This window comes from Furipterus horrens, unplaced genomic scaffold, assembly GCF_987537825.1.
Source record: "Furipterus horrens unplaced genomic scaffold, mFurHor1.1.pri manual_scaffold_5, whole genome shotgun sequence".
NCBI lineage: Eukaryota > Metazoa > Chordata > Mammalia > Chiroptera > Furipteridae > Furipterus > Furipterus horrens.
Window position 1 is genome coordinate 24907923 of NW_028327175.1, and position 15085 is coordinate 24923007.

Here is a 15085-nt window from a genome sequence, read left to right on the forward strand (position 1 = left end):
ATCAACAGAAACCAAGAAAGAATGGTTTAAAGAACTTAACTGAAATTAAAAACTAATCCTGTCAGATAAATGTTACTAGTCTGATTCACTCCCAGTGAATAAAAGTATAACTCAATAAATGAATGTATTTGTGTGTGTGTGTATCAATATAGCTTTGACCTGGTCAGACTTTGTGACAAATGACAGCCTTCTGGAAAGTTCAGTGTTGAAGATGCACAGTGGCTCTGGCAGGCTGATAGGTGTACCCAGTCTCAGCCCCTTGCTCACAGCCGGACTTTGAAACTACACAGGCATGTACATCTTTGCTTTCAGTCTAAGCAAAGTTATTTCGCATGTTGGAGGAAATATACCAGTAGCAATAACAAAACAACACATTTTTAAAAGAAATATGTGAGGAGGAGAAGTTCTTCCTCAACCAAAATGCTGTACAGAAAACATATCCAGTCTTCTTACTGGAGCTTAAAAATTAAATATAGTCAACCCTGAGTTGATGATTTTTCAAGAGAACAAAGATATAAAAAAAACTTAGGTCACAGATGACACTCAGCAGACCCATGGAGTTATGTATGAGGCATAAGTTACTTTACAAATTGAAAACCAGTGACCTTGGACCCTGGCCCTTTCGCGAGTGCTCACATCGGGGACTCGACCACAGTGAAACGGAGTAAACGCTTTCCTTTAGGAAATGGAACGAGGAAGAAGATCATTCACTATGCTTGTTATTTTCTGAACTCTTTTGAAGTCTTAACAATAAATTAAAACAAATCATTGGAAAGATCCTTTCCCACAGACACCTGTACGAGTTGTACCTCTGCTGGCACAGCAGACCATTGTGTGATGTGTTTAGAAAGGAAGGGTGTTAATTCCTCCCAATCCTGTGATTACAGTGAGAGTCAACAGCGGTTTCCCACTCAAGCTCCAGACGCCCGGGCTAGACAGTGGATCCCTGTCTAATTGCTGTCCTATTGCTTTCCTGGCCCCAGCCTTGCATGGCAGAGGGTATAATCTTCCATAAAGAGATGCAGCATTTTAAGCAAGATCTCTCATTCTTAAAAATCTAGATTTTCTCAGGGGCCAACATTAGTTCAAAATTAATCAGAATAGCATTCTATTGATGACTAATAATCTCTCCCCCTCTATATGTATGTTTTTATATACATTTTTTTATTTTATTTAATTTTAAATGAATTACTAAAACATTTCCACATCAGCCTTACTTTCCTCAGGTACCATCTGGATGAGGTAGAAGAATGGCCCCATTAAGCTGACATTCACAAAGTACATACTTCCGAGGGACTTCCTCAGGTGCTCAGAAAAGGCAAATGAAGGAGACATGCTCCCTCACCTTAGGAACTCTTAGTGGTAGCGACAACAGGAAGGCCCAAAGGAAGAGAGGGGTTTGGATCATCCACATACCAGATGATAATTTATTCAACTAAAGTTTTTTTTTTTTTTTCAGTACTATTAGCAAGACATGGTGACATATTTCATAGTCATTTAATGTGCTGTGACTCAGAGCCAAGCCCTGAACTTGCCACTGGAGAGAGATGAATAAAACCCACTTCCTTCACTCATGGGGTTCACCACATAGTGGTTTCTGGAATTGCATATCTATCATACAGGCAAGAGTGGGCACAAGTTATAAGCCAGTCCAAATGCTGTTAGCGGCTGAGAAGAAACGAAACCAGGTGGACTTATCACAGAGGGCTTCATGAAGGAGGCAGCCCTGAAGTGGTCTTTGCATGAGCTGGGCCTGATGCCTAGAGAATGTAAGCTTCATGAGGGCAGGGGCTCATCTGTCTTGCTACTTGGTGTATGTACGCCTAGGGCCTCACCTACAGTAGGTGCTTATTAAGTACCCAAAGGAAACACCAGAAACCTCCAGCCTAAAGAGACAGAGCAAGCTGGCTCACAGCCCATATTTTAAGGACAGTCACTTCTTCAGTGTATGTGCCCTCAGTCAAATAACTGCATGGGACAAAGACCTATGAAGGTGCTGCACAAATGGAGGTGGGGCAGCATCCTGGACAGTGTGAGCTGGGATTGGGTGTCACTGATGGAGATCCGTTGTGCCTTGTATGACCTGGGGGAGGCAGGAGGAAGATTGAGGCCCATATACTTTAATAAAACTAAATCAACTACAGGTCTTAACCCTCATAAGCAGAACACTCAGACATCAGAAGTAATGGGGAACACTACCCAAGTCAACAAACAAATTTAATATGTATTTTTGCGCCTGAAAATGAGAATTTGGGAGAATTTGGTGTGGGAGCAATGCAGCACACAATATGAATTGTAAGTGCAAAGGGGACACCTACCAGGAATTATGAGGTAGTGCCTTTGTCCACTAAAACTTGCGGGGTTACAGAAAAGTGAGAGGGCTCTTGGACGGGGTTAGACCTCTCCACTGGCCAGCAGACCCAGCGAGTCTTAGCAGGCAGGACAGAGGTACCTGTAGTCAATCAGCAATGTTTTGGGGACCCTCTGGCTTTAGGAGGATGATTCTCAGGACATTCTAGCCTTGCTTGGGATAGGAGCTGGTGGTTGTACAAACTGGTTCTAAAGAAAAAGAAATTAGAGACGTTGTTTCCTAGCTTCTCTCTGTGGGTTCAGCTGCACAGGATTTGGTTCTTTGCACTTTGGAAAGTAGGTTCAAAAGATATCGCCTCCTCACGTGACAGGTCGAGTGTTATAAATATGGCCGTGGCTGAATGGACCGTCTTAGACCCAGGAAAGGGGCCGAGCTGCCCCAGGTCAGAGCTCAGGAGTGCTACAGACAAATGGATGCTTTGAAGGGAAGAGAAAGTCTCTTCCTGAGCTGCTTTTCATCAAATCACTTAAGTGACATTATTTCATTTTACTGGAATATTTATGACCTAGGGGGAAAAAATGCTAGCTGCAATTATAAACTAAAAAGGAAATTTCTGTCAATTTTTAAATTATATCCTGAAAAACAATTTTGTTTCATAAGTCTGAATATGTGGGGGAGAAATTTCACCATCTGTCTCTAAGATCATTGAATATTTTGTATCATGCAGATCTGACACACTTGTCACAGTTCTCGTGATTAATGAAAAAATAACCAAAAGCAAAATAGATTAATGGCTCCTCCTCTACTTTGTTTTTAATAGTAATGTTCAATTCTTCATGCTTTTGACACTTTCTGAAAAGACAATAAATTGTATTTTTTTTTCTCTTCAATACACAAACTCCTTTTCCCCAAGTCAGTGGATTATAATAGCCCATTTGTATGTTCTTGACTGGATTGTGATGTAATGCATAAAGCAGAAGTTTTATAAACTTAAAAACTATTAAATATAATCATTAATAATATGAAATAAAGTGCCTGCTATTATTTTTAGTTACCTGACGAACAGCCTTTGCCCACTAGCCCAACTGATCTGTTGCAAATTTTAAATTAACAGATCCTAATGAAACCCAGCAGGACTGAGTTTTCCCATGTGGCTGGACATAAGGTAAAGAGTAAATGACACAAACACACAGCTTTAGAAAGTCTCCTTGGGAAGAGCTTCAATTACTGGTCTGCACGCTGGTGACTTTCCCAGAAGAGCTCCCGATGGCTCAGCTATGCTGCGTCTGCAGAGCATTGCTCAGGGACCCCCTTCTTCTGAGACCTCACCTTTCTGCTCAGAATGGGACTGTAACAGCTCAGGCCAATTATAGGAGTGATCCTCGGGCGGAGAGCCTATGGCCTGTGCTCTGTGTGACCATTACAGGACAGCTTCTTCCCAGCTGGGGAACTGTCCAGATAGGAAGCCAGCCATGACCTTGATTCCAGGCTACCACAGAGGTGGGTGCTGGGTCTGGTTTGTTTACAACCACTTGCCCACTGCCCACAGGCTCTGTGGCACAACCTTGAAGCCTAACAGGTGTACATTGAATAAATGACGATGGGGTGAATGAGTGAATTGATGTCCAGCTGCAGATAGCTTCCCAGCCTCAGCACACCGCCTGATGACTTAAGTCCCACATGAATGGTGATGTCCTGGCGTGGGGTATGCCCCCATCAGTTTTGAGATGAGCTACAGGTAACATCTATTTTTAGTCAAGTTCCAAGTTTGTGAATTATTATTACCAATGGTAATTTAGAATAGCTCAAGGCTGTTCTTGTAACAGCCTATACTATACAAGCTTTCTTGCAAGACAGAGCCTGGCCAGATGCCCCGTGGGGAGGGTGAGTGCAGAGGAGCATCACCCATCCTGTGTGGTGTGGGCATGGGGGCAGAAACGGAGTACAGGAACGAACTGCCTGAGAAATATAATGGAAAACTCATCTGTCACTCTCTTCCATCCCCTCAACTTCCACTTCCTTCAAAGAAAAAAGGACTTAACACCGAGTACTGCACTTTTCAGTACATGAACTTTCACATCTATGAGAATGTCTGCTGCTCAGGCCATTCCTTGTTTGGGAATGTGCTTTCCTCTTTTCAGCTTGGGGAAACTCCCCTGATTCAAGGTCCAGATGGAAGATCAATGAAGGATGTCAGAGGGACTCCGGACTTGTCAAGGGTCTGAGTCTGAGCCCAGCTCTCCCACTCCACAGCTGTGACCCCACACCAAAATTCTGGCATCTGAATTCCCTCATCTCACAGGGCTATAACAGGATCATACGAAGTAATGGGAATGAATGAGCTTTACAAACTGCAAAGTGCTAGTTACAAATATAGGACAGTTGAGGCAACCTTCTCTTGGACCCCTGGTCTTCCAGAACTTACTACACTGTATGTATGCAAACTGTGAGCACCCAGGACACACGGGTTTGTTTTAATAATTTTTGTAATCACAGGCCTAGCATGCTCAGACATACTCAAAATCATTTTTAGAGGGATGAAGGACGAATGAATCATTCTGTTTCTATTTCTAAAAAATAACTTGTCCCTTATTAAGTAGACAAAGGGAATTTTAGCATAAAGAAATACAATCAGAACATCACGGCCCTGGCTTGTGGGGCTCAGTGGATTGAGTGCCAGCCTGGGAACTGAAAGGTGACTGGTTTGATTCCCAGTCAGGGCCCATGACTGGGTTGCGGGCCAGGTCCCCAGTTGGGGGCATGAAACAGGCAACTGATGGATGTACCTCTCGCACATCGACATTTCTCTCTCTTTCTCTTTCTTTCTCTCTCTCACCCCCTTCGCTTCTCTCTAAAAATAAATTTTAAACATCTTTAAAAAGGAAAAAAGAACATGACAGCCATTTAAAAAGACACTCAAATGTGTGCAAGAAAGTCATTTGTGATCTGCATGAAGCCCTGAAAGAGAAAAATCAGTAAGCTGATCTCTCCTTATTTTGAGGGGGAAATCAATCCCAAGAAGACGGCTCCTTAGCTGAAGTCAGAGTTCACACGAAGTCCATGCTGGATTTCTTCTTAAAATAATGAAAAAGCTAAAGAAAGGAGGGTAAAGCTGGAGCCCTGACCCTCAGCCCCACACAGGGAAGAATTCCACCATGTGAAAACACACAGAGAGAGAGAGAGAGAGAGAGGGAGGGAGAGAGGGAGAGAGAGAGAGAGAGAGAGAGAGAGAGAGAGAGAGAGAGAGAGAGAGAGAGAGAGAGAGAGAGAGAGAAGAGAAATCGCCTGCTATTCCCAGACTGTAAATCTGAGACATCTGTGATTAATAAAGCACTTAAAAAAAAAAAAAAGTAAGAAGAAAAGGAAAAGAGTCCATATCCTGCTAGATGCAGACTAAGAAGGATCAAGTTTCATTTTAACCCTCTCCTCATTTTTGGAATGGTAACGTCTTAAAGATGTTTATTAGTGTTCTAGAGTAAAAGCTGGATGGCTGAGTATGGCTGTCCACTGAGTCACAAACTCCAGCCTCTGAATCTGAATGTGTCACCAAAACCTGTCCATCTCCTTGCAGGCCTTGTTGCATGTCCTCCACTTCACAAATCTCAAGAGCACAAGCTCCAGGAGGGCAGAGTTTTGTGCTGTTTGTTTGTGTGGGACCTCTAGAGCTTAAAGCTTGCCTTTACCTTAAAGCGATCACTTTACAGATTAATGGTCATTCGAAAGCAACGGGGCTGAGTTTCAGTCCCACTGTGGTGGGTCACGCACTGAGTGAGTGTATCTTACAAGGCCTTCATTTCCTGATTGTGAAATGACTGATTCCTCACCAGGCTGCTGGGGAAAGGAACAAAAAACGTCTTTGTAAACTGATAGCCTAACGCGGACATGAAGCAATACTCACATTTTTGCAGAGAAAAAGAAATAGCAAAAGCAGGGCATAGGGGAGCCGGGAGAGGGGTGAGGACCCATCTGCAAGACAAGCACCCCCAGGCCCACAGCAGGAACACAGAACAGTTGGGACAGCGAGGCCTGGTCTCTCTGGATGGCTGGCGTCACCGTGCTGCCCCAGCCACTGAACGTCTGCTGGGACAGACGCTCCCCACAGGCTGTCAGCCAAACGCACACACATGGGACCAACGCTGATCGCCGCATCATGTCTGATGAGGCATGGCCACCACACAGATGCATGTGTTCAGCACTGGGAGACTTTCCAATAAACAGCTGGCTCACATTTCAAATTCTCCTCCACAGTCCCCACGAACAAATACAGCTAGTTCGTTTTAAAGAACAATGTTTCCATCTTTCCGTCCATTGTAGGTGTGTGCAAATATCTGTCAAGTGAGCAACGCAGTGATGCCCTGACACACGTGCTCTGACAAGGACAAGCCTAACTCAGAGCTCGGCACACTTGCAAAGCCAAGTACTGATTTACGATTCTGGTTGGAAGGACTTAGAGAAATGTTTATCAGTCATAGCGATGTGCAAGAGAAAGATAATTCAGGGACACTTCGGGGCAGATGCTTCTAAAGTCTGAAGATAATCCCATCAGACTCTGTGGGAATAGACCGGGCAGGCTTTCATCAGGGGTACCTGGCCTATTAAACCTCTGTCTTGTCAAGAATTCAATGCAGCAAGCCATATTTTTATTTAGGAAACACTTCAACCACACCAGAATGGTTGAAATGTACATGTGGAAATCAGATCTATAAATTACTTATAAAGCAAAGAGCAAATAAGTCATTAGCTTAGGACTGCTGCCTAGGTTGGTTCGAATAGTCTAGAGCAAAATTTGAGTTAATGATTGCCCTCTCTATGCTTCTAAAACTGGATTTTAATCCCCTGCCTTGGGGATCAAGGTAATCTTTTGTTGGAATAAAAAAAAAAAAACAAAAAACAAAAAAAAACAATAGACCACAACACTCTAGAAATCCTCTTGACGATCACATAAAAAGTGAGGTAATCTGTAAATTCTTCTTCCAGATGCATCTCTAGGGTCACATTATCTCTATATTTTATAGTGATTACATCACCTCCACATGCTAGGTATAGGATGGATGAGGGTGATGAGTAACTCGAAGCTAGGGTACCAATTGGGGAATTTTAGGAAACTGACCTGCCCTGATATGGTTGCCCTTTTGGTGGTTCAGAATACAGAAGCATCTCTTTCTAGACTATTCTTCCAAGTTTAAATCTATATGCTATTTGTGAATAAGTATCTGAAAACTAGGTTGACTTCTAGTTCTTCATTCTAGCTACCTTCTCTTACATGTTTCACGTCTTCCGTGTGCGAGTTGGTGACTCTCACTTTGTTCCTGGGCGCACTGACAAGTCACCAGGGGTTGAAGCACAGACTGGGACCGGACACTGCATTCCTGTTGAGTTACTGCTTCTCTGCACACACCTGGCATCAGGTGTTCTGGGGTTCCAGAGCTTCACTCTGGGCTTCGTCGTGCACATCCATGTTGACATGGGAAAGAATCCTTTTTACATGTTAGAAGCTACATAGGGGCACCGGGCACTAGTTTGCAGGATGGTAATAGCTGAAAATGTGGCAAGAAAAACACGGGATGCAATTTCACATAATTTTACAATTTGGTGAAACAGTTCACAGTGGGTCTTTAATGCAGAAATGCGAATTCTGTGTTTGTTTTCAAATATGAAGTGAACACAGAAAACATGACGGAGAAAGATAAATTTCCCCAACTTAAAAAAAAAATCCCTAGATTCAACCAGAGGCCCAGCTAACGTAGCCCACAGCTCTCACACTGTAATGAAGAACACATGGTCTTTGCTGCCTGAGAAAATGCACATAAATGACCAACACATTCATGTTCCCTGGGCGGCCCCCTTCCACAATTCACAGGGGAGCCTTCACTTGCAGCCCACCTGGGAACCCCTGAATGAAAGAACGCAATGTAATCACTGGCAATAATTAAAACAGACTCAACTAGAAACAGTGGACTCCATTAGGAACAATTGCTCTACCTTTTTGTGAAGGCTGAAGGCAAGCGTGTGGGCCGGAGTGCGCACACAGCGGTTTCCTTGTTCTGTGCCCGAGGCATAGGGGGCCGTGTTATGAAGGGAGGACAGCCTCCCCCACAGCACCAAAGGAGGTGCATCAGAGCAAGCGGTTGCCAACATCCATCTAACCTAATGGAACGTGCAAACAGAGGTCACATGTGCACACATTTGCTCTTCTGACTCTCAGAGAATCTCTAAATGCTGTTTATTCTTCGGGTGGTTTCTGAAAACAGTTAAAACATTACGCCATCATTAGAAAATGTGGCTATGTCAACAAAGGCAAAACTCCAAGCATCATTTTTCCTCTCAAACTCATTCTTGTGAGGGGAACACTAACTTGTCAGAATTTCTCGTCAGAAAACCATCTCCCTTTACAGGTCTTTCTCCATTTGAATTTCACCACTTGCATTTCCAATACAGAAGTGTAAAGAAATTAAATGAAAAATGAAAGCAGATGGCACAGTCCTTCACTTGGCCAATCAGATAAACAGCATATCACAGTGTGCCAAAGCTCAAACCTGCAAGCCACCTCAGAAGTAAAACAATGGGCAGGGTCATCATTGATAGTGAATAACAAAAAGAATGGGTGAGATATGATCACCGCAGGAGTTAAAATCTACTGAAATGAGTGATTCGGGCCTTGAATAAAACAGGACCTGGCTCATTCGCTGGATCAGGGATGCTCTAGGGACCATTGGATCTGTGGCTGGTGACCGTCCATAACCAGGCTGTTTGTTGGTTTCCAGAAAAGAAGAGCCTGGTAGCTGTCATGGTTTGTGACCAGAATGCTGGGCAGGGGCAGCTCTAGCAAGAGGCAAACTGGCCCCTAGCAAAGACAAAGCTGAGGTGACATCCTGCGGGCACTGCCAAGGTGGCATTGGCCTGTCTGATGCCCCCACACACCGTTACAACCATATTGTCAAAAAGTTCTCTTCAATGCTACCTTATGTTGGAGCTTACTTTTTAATGTGATCCTTCCTCCTTCCATGCAGACACTGGCTTTGTTCAGGGACCATTTCAAGTCCATATTCCTGTCTTGGAATGACAGGGCCGTTTTCTCTGCTTTTTATGGGAGCTAGCCCTTGAAATATATTTTTGGGAGATAAAGAGAAAGCTTTTTCTGCAACCAGAAGCCTAAGCTGTCACAAAAAAGAAAAGAAATTCCCAAAGGAGGAGATGTGGGCTCATTCCTGACTTTTACGCAAAGGCAAGAGCAGATGTTGCAAGATATCCTTGCAGGATGAAAGAAAGACAACTTAAAAAAAAAAAAAGGATGTAAAAATGACACCGGAAACACACACTCAAATCCCGCACACCGGAGGCATTAATGTCCACCAGAGCTTTCTGACACCTCCCAATTTGGCCTTCAGGCTCCAAATGCATGAGCCACATGGCTCTTCAGTGTCACCGACTGGAGCAATCAGAAGGTGAAAGGAGGTTTCCCATCAGCCCTCACGTGGGAAGCTCTCTAGCCAGTAAGTGGCCCCACTGCCCACACCAAGCCCCACAGTGGCTCTGCTCCATGTGAAGTCCTGGCCCATGGAAGGCCACTGAGTACAGAGGCAGAGGAGGAAGAAGGCCTTGACACCTCACCTGGTTCCACTTCCCCTCCTACAGGATGAAGCGAAAGGTGTAAGCCCAAGTCCAGGCAGCTTCATGGAGGCTCTGCAGGGGAGGATGCTGTATGTGACTGGACGGCCACCCAGGCCCTGCCATGCAGGCAGTTAATGACATCCTGCGGCATGCTGATCTTGGCCCTGGTCGCTTAAAGGCTCAGAAACCAGGAAAACTTCTGAATGCTCCTCTATTCAGCTGGCTTTTTCAGAGGCTGAGACCCTCTGTGTTCCCAAGAAGTCAAATGATTAATATCACTTACACAAAGAAAGGCCAAAAAAACAAATCCTGTGTGTTTACCAGATTACTTAGTATTTCGTATACTGCTGACTTAGAGATAATGAGGTTGCTCTGTGATAAAATAATGTGTTCTTGATTCTTTATTTCTTCATTTGGAAGCCACTTCCAAGGCAATACTGTATTTGTTCTTGTTCTGAATAATCATTCTTTAAAAGAACAGAAAGTGAATTTGAGGGGGAAAAGTGATCACAGGATGTTCACACAACATTCCCTCCTTCTGATTCTGCCTTTCAGAGGCTCTAACACTAAGAAACATGAATGTTTAGCCTGTTGGCATAGCCATTCCTGATATTAAACACAAAGTGTTAGTCATTAAAGTTCTAAACTTATTTGAAGGAGGCTTACATTTGGAACTACTTTCTCCCTGATGAATATTTATGCTTTTGATGAATGTCTTCTTATTACTCATTGAAAAAGAAAATGAAATAACTTAGGCTACCTGCTTAAAGAAGAAACCAAAGGTTTTTAGGGGTGATATGTAGATTTTCAAAGTCGGAAGTGTCTTTAAATGAAGACAAAGACATCCCATGTAAAACAGTTTAAAAGAAGATTCTGCAGTTAGCAGTTTAAACTACGTGACTGATTTGTTTCAAGTGGTGATAGCTTTCTCTTCATTCATATATAAATTCGTTGTTTTAAATTAAGACCAGATTCAGAATACCAACATGTGAAAGTCTTTTCCCTACATTCTAGAAAATGCATGAATTGCATAAGAACGCACCTAACCAAAACATGCTATAAACCATGCAAACTTGTGTTTTCATAAATCCACACAACTCATTTCATAGAGTCATATACTCATTTTTACATAGCATTAACTAAAAACAAAACTGGCCTTGGAATGTTCTGCAGGGAGCTTGCCAAGCTGTATCACTCTTCACATCATCTCCCCACAGGTTAGTTGAAGTTTCAGTCTCAAGGGATGGAATATTAGTTTAGAAAGAGTCACAGCTGTGCAGAATCAGGAAATGGATGATCTCCCCCTACCCCAAACCGCAAAGCAAATATCTAGGATATTATATTTTATGGTCCCTGGTGGTTTGGTTCAAAAACAAGGGAAAGAAAAGCCCTAACCAATTAGGAATTCCTTTCACAATTATATTTTAGTAGCACCTCTACCAAAAGCAAAATGCTGCTTTAATTAAAGCTAGGTATGGGATTAAAATGTTAACCACACAGCTGAGAGGGCAAACAGCCCAAGGTTTCCCCTTCCAAGAACACAGGGGGTAAGGGTTGCAATCCCATAACCTCATCTAAATTTGATTTTATGACATCCTGTCCCCCCACCCCCCCACTCCCCTACAAGAACTGAACGGCACTGCATTTTAGTTCTCAAATTATGATTTTGTAATTTCCTGAGGACTGCCCACTCTCTTTCCAGGAGATCACACACTAAAACAACAAAAGCCAAAAAAGAAAAAAAAAATCAGAAATAACAGAGGGTTGGGAGGGCTATTCACGTATCCAACATGGGATCTGAAATCTCCATCTATAATGCGCCTCGGGAGGAGTGACGGAGTCCAGAACAAGGCAGCTTCTAAGAATCCCCCACACTTCCTCACTAATAAGGTCGTCCTTTTAGGAACTCTCCAGCAGTCCGTGCTATTGAGGCATCTGAGTAACTACAGTGAGAAGGAAGGAAGGAGGGCAGGAGGCTGGAGCTATTCCAGGAAGGAACAAAGCAGGCACAGAGACAAAGGGAATGAAAAGGACGCCTCTGCTAGGAACGCCAATTAATGCACAAATTCTGTCTTTGGCTTTAATTAGTGCCCCGTGTGACAGAATGGCACTGCCAGGGCAGGGAGGGCAGGAGGGAAGCAATGTAGGAAATAACCAAACAGCCTCTGCCTGGGGAGTGGGCGGCGGAGAATGACTGGGCTAGGCGCTGCGTGTTGGCTTGCTTTCTAGCTGGAGAGAGACAAAGGAAAAACAGCCAGTTTTTAGTTCTACCTCATAACAAGCACATTCCCTTCCTGTTATTAAAGACTCCTTACTCAGCTTTACATGGGCGCCTGGGCCTCTGGGCTACTTCTTCCAAGAACCCATCAGCTTTAAGAGACAAGAGGAAGGTGAATTGACTTAGGGACTATACACTTTGGTCCAGAAATTTTCCAGGGGCTGCATCCTTAGACAAGAAAATAACTCTAGTCATGCTGATATGGTACAGGTCCATGGTCAGGCCAACATGAATTGGTATTAACTTTAACATGATGCAACAGTAGAAATTTCTTCAACTGCACATTTGAGAAAATGAACAACATAAAGGATTGTGGGACTTCTTTTAGTCAAATTTAAAAATTATAAATAAAAGAAGCATTACTTTACATATAAAAGACTAGAAGAAAACGTCCAAATATTACCTGTGGTTGTCTAAGGATGTTATTTTCCCCTCTGCTGTTCAATATGTCTGTGAATTTTCCAATTGTTTTTAACAATGAGCATGTAATTTCAGAGAAACCATATATCTTGGGGGAGATGCACTCTGTTCATGTTTGTATGGTCTCACGTGAGAACTGTAAAAAATGACTGGGAGCCTGGGGGCTGTGGCTCCTCCCGACCCTCCTGCCAGTCCTTGGAGATAGAAGAGGAAGTGGAGGGAGCCCCACGCACAGATTCCATGGCTCATTACCCGGGGCCCCAAGCAGACTGCACTGGGTTTATAGACTTGCTCACTCACCCCCAAGGCCAACTTCCAGCACCTGGAGGAAATTCTTCAGAGTAAAAAGCCATAAATTCGTGTTCCCCTGAAGGCTAGCTAAAGAGAAATACTTGGACCACATACCAAAGAGAGATTACAGCTGAGGAGGAGGCTGCTCCTTGTCTAGAGGGGAGGAAGAATTCCAGAACCAGGAGAGGTCATTTCCTCCCAAGGCAGCTAACCTGGGACCTGCAGGTTTCCAAGGCACCTTGAGGGAACTTTGCAGCCCATTATTTTCATTTTGAAATCTTTAAATTAAAACTTCATATATTTCAAATTTTCTATATTTGCCCTAAATAACATCAAATAATTTTAAGTTTCTTTGCTTTTTGGCTGGAAATGTATATAAATTCAGTGTGTAACACCCCTCACCTCCAAATTGTCATCACAAGCTCAGAGTGACAAATAAATGCAGCTCTGATCAGTGAAAAGTGAGAAAACAAATTAAAATTACCTTAAAATTGCCGTTTGCATAAAAGGAAACAAAACCTTTTGTGTAGTTTTTGGAGAACATAACCATAGTAAGCATACTTTTTCTTTCTTTCTTTTTTTTTTTTTTTTGCTGATGAGGAAACTGCAGTTGAGCAACATTAACAAGGACTTAGCCAAGGTCACCTTGGCAAGGGTGAACCACCACAAGAACTGTGGAGGTCTGACCTCTACAATAACACACTATTCACGTTGTATTAGGCATATTGTGTCTTCAGCTCTGACTCATTTAAAAATACTGAAAGAGCAAAAACCATCTGTGACAGAATTTAGTTTGTACAGTAACTTGCGTGCAACAACCAGTTTTCACAACTGTAACAAAACACTATTGTGCTGAGGACTCGCGTGGTTTTCGTTTGCTCCCAGGAAATGGACTGTCCTGGGCACCGGTGTCCTCATTGTGAAGTGGGCCCTGTGATTCACCTACCTGCATGCTTTCAAAATGGGCTCATGTTATATTTCAGCAAAGAAATGTCTCTCCTACATTTAGTCTTTGAAATGTTTTCCTTTATTTTTTTTAATTGCATTGACAAGAGTCCACACTCCTCAGCAAAAAACAAAGAAGACTTGCAAAGAGTTCAAGAATGATAAGGCACAGAATTCACTCACTCTGTATATGGATCTGTTTAATGTTCCAGAAGATAACTGCATTCACGTTCTTCCTTACTCAGGGACTACGTCCAGCACTGGACCAGATTCCATGTGTTTTATGAAAGGGTACACTTCTTTTTTAATAGTTCCACTATGGTATCAGTATAACTGGATTCTCTCACTGGAACCCTCTTAAAAGATTATTTGTAGTTCTTCTGGACCCTACTGTCCCTTGAGTTCTTGTTCTAACGATTACTTAGGAGTGAAACTCTCCAGGCTTATGGCTGTGTGAGTTATCGGTAATGGCAATGTCTGCAAATAAAAACACGCTTTCCATGCAGATTAGGCCAAGCACGACTAATTCACATTTGACAAGGAGAACGCCCCAGTGAATACGTAAGAAAGCAGAAAAACAGTCCCTTCCCCATGTACTTCAACAAATGAACCTCCAGACTGCTTGTGGACATAAAAAAGGGCTTTGTAATCACCCTCTGATTTACTGGGCATTTTAAAGTTATTTTAGGACTGATTTCTGGACTATTACTGAAAATCATTTTTTTCCTTTTCAAAAAAATGCATGTATATTTCCCCACAATCAATATAATAAGTAGAATCAGACTGTATTAAAATATCACTCATATAACATGGCAATTAGAAAACTGTCTTGGAATTTCTATGAAGGTTTGGAAAGAAACGGACAGTCATATTTCTCAAGAAGAAAAATGAGTTTTGCTTTCTCTCATCTATCTTGTACTGTAAAGAGATTTTTTTTTTCCCATGAAAATTCCAGCAGACATCAATTTCTTTCCAAATTTGCATTAGCTTAAAATTTTTGTGGTGACAGCTTAGATAACATCACCTACAGTTTCCAGTATAGTGTGAGGATTGCCAGGACAAAGATATATCTAGAGGAAAGCGAACACATACTAGCATAACTAGCCTCCAGAGTTTAAAAAGTCAGTTTAATTATGTCCCTCCAGAAGAATGTTTAAGGAACTAAAATATTGCTATGATTCAAAATTCCCTCTGTAAGAAAAATGCTGTTTTCTTAAAATCCCTTACTT

The 15085-nt window shown here is 42.7% G+C and overlaps 1 protein-coding gene across 1 annotated transcript in view; it reads right to left on the reverse strand.

The window, feature by feature from the left end:
* TRIO (trio Rho guanine nucleotide exchange factor) overlaps positions 1–15085 on the reverse strand; it is a 329457-nt gene that overhangs the window by 40897 nt on the left and 273475 nt on the right. The window lies entirely within an intron of this gene.